The 2,500-nt window shown below is 51.1% G+C and overlaps 1 protein-coding gene across 1 annotated transcript in view; it reads left to right on the plus strand.

The window, feature by feature from the left end:
* Positions 1–2,500, plus strand: part of hipk2 (homeodomain interacting protein kinase 2) — a 61,233-nt gene that overhangs the window by 39,615 nt on the left and 19,118 nt on the right.

Genomic DNA, 2,500 nt, shown 5'->3' on the forward strand with positions numbered 1-2,500 from the left:
AGACGTAACGAATGTACCCTAACCTGTAGGAAATGATTGCGGGCTAGCTGCACTCGGAACGACTGGAACTCATCGTACTAGACGCTGGTGAAGGGGGGGGGGGGGGGGGGGGGGGGGCGTTCAGTTGATGTTTGTGACGTTCCTTCCTTCCTCTTGCTCTCTTTCAGTCTGTCTCTCTCTCCCTCTTTTTCTCGACCCCTCCCTCTCTCTCCTCCGTTTCTCCTGGAGGCCTTGCCTGCTATGGTCTGATGCTCGCGAGCAGGTTCAGCGGAGCAGGAGCCTTAGCTGCTAATAAACAGTTGTTGGGGAAACACAGAAAGTGACTGTGTGTCTGTCTCCGTGCTCGCTGTAGACTACTGCCCCCTCACTGTAGACTACTGCACCCACGCTGTAGACTACTGCACCCTCACTGTAGACTACTGCAGGGGTTCCCAAACTTTTAAGGCCGGGACCCAGAAAATAAGGCGTCAGAGAGCCGCGGCCCAATGCACATCGTCAGGCTTTTTTCTTTTCTTTTTTTTGCCAGGCGACCGATTTTTTAAGCCAAATATCACTTCAATTCTATTAAGTTAGTTCAAGTTAGTTATTCATTTATATGTGCTATTTATGAGAGGGCTAACTTGTTGCAAAATAATAATGATAATAATAATAGCCTCATTAAAATACTATTGTTGCTTCGGTTGTTTTCAGCGTTTTATGTGCATAATCTGTTATTTAGTTTGAAATGTTCGTTGAAATAAGTAGATTTTTCGTTTTTGTTTATTTATTAAGTTAATATAAAACCATAAAACCAAGAATACAATAGAATAGAATTTTAGAATACAACTAGAAACACTGTCCTGGCCTGCTTCTAAGTTCAGTGACCTTAAATTTTTTATTTTTTTTTATTTTTATTTTTTTAATCATCTCGCGGCCCTCCCGTGGCTGCTCGCAGCCCACCTTTGGGTCGCGACCCCGACTTTGGGAACCACTGGACTACTGCACCCTCACTGTAGAACCACTGCACCCTCACTGTAGACTACTGCACCCACGCTGTAGAACACTGCACCCTCACTGTAGACTACTGTAGACTACTGCACCCACGCCACCTCCTCCTTACGGATGGAAATTTCCATGAAGGCTTTAAATATCCCAGAGAATCCTGGAGTTTGTAGCGTTCCCTTATCTCCGGTTAATCATGCAGTAGGTACAGCAGGCATGCATGCTGTGTGCGTGCATGTGTGTGTGTGTGTGTGTGTGTGTGTGTGTGTGTGTGTGTGTGTGTGTGTGTGTGTGTGTGTGTGTGTGCGTGTGCGTGTGTGTCTGTGTGTGTGTCTGTGTGTGTGTGGCTGATCCTGTCAGATACCAAATGGTGATTAGCTCCAGGGCTGCTTCCAAGTCAGGCGCTCCAAATACAGGCCTCAGAGGAACCTGAGGCGGCCAGGAGAGACGTGGAGGGGGGCAGAATGGTCAGGGGACCCGCTAACAGCACCAGACAGACGGACGTGGATAAAGATGGATCCGTGGACATTTCAGAGGCATTATTCATGATTATTGCACGGTCAAATTTAGTTACCTCTTTGGGAGGGTGGGAGGGAGGGAAGGGGTTGGTTACACACTGGTACATGTTTTTTACGTAACATCTAGAGATCCTGTATATGTGGAGGTATTCACCCTAACCTCAGCCAGCACACATGTTAAACAGACAGGCTGTAGTTAGCATAGCAGGTGATTTATATAGGCCAGTGAGCAGCACACCTAATAACTGGGTATGCTTTGTTTGTGCCTGCGTGTGTTGTGTGTGTGTGTGTGTGTGTGTGTGTGTGTGTGTGTGTGTGTGTGTGTGTGTGTGTGTGTGTGTGTGTTGTGTGTGTGTGTGTGTGCTCTTGCGTCCACCCACCCATGAGTGCATGTATGCATGTGCACGTGCTCCTGCACACCCCGCACGCGTGCACCTGCGTGTGTGAGTGTGCATCCCTTTACTGTGGGAGGTCTTCCGGTCGTAGCAGGGTGGCTTGTTTGGCCCTCGGGGGCCATGCAGTAAGTCTCACCACTGCTGTCTCTCCTCACCCCGGCGCGGCCCACCCCCGCCCCCTGCCGGGTACCCACGGCCCACCCTGGGTCCATGCAGGCTTGGCTCGGAGCACCCTAGGCGTCTCCTCTGCGGAGAGGGGGAGCAGGGTGGTGGAAGCTCCCCACCACCCACCCACCCGGCCAGCCAGCGAGGCAGAGAGGCAGAGAGGTAGTGAGGCAGAGAGGTAGAGAAGCAGAGAGGCAGAGAGGTAGTGAGGCAGAGAGGTAGTGAGGCAGAGGCAGAGAGGCAGAGAGGCAGTGAGGCAGAGAGGCAGAGAGGCAGAGAGGCAGAGAGGTAGTGAGGCAGAGAGGTAGAGAAGCAGAGAGGTAGAGAAGCAGAGAAGCAGAGAGGCAGAGAGGTAGTGAGGCAGAGGCAGAGAGGCAGAGAGGCAGAGAGGTAGTGAGGCAGAGAGGCAGAGAGGCAGAGAGGTAGTGAGGCAGAGAGGTA

This window comes from Notolepis coatsorum (genome assembly GCF_963971535.1).
Source record: "Notolepis coatsorum genome assembly, chromosome: 18".
Taxonomy (NCBI): Eukaryota; Metazoa; Chordata; class Actinopteri; order Aulopiformes; family Paralepididae; genus Notolepis; species Notolepis coatsorum.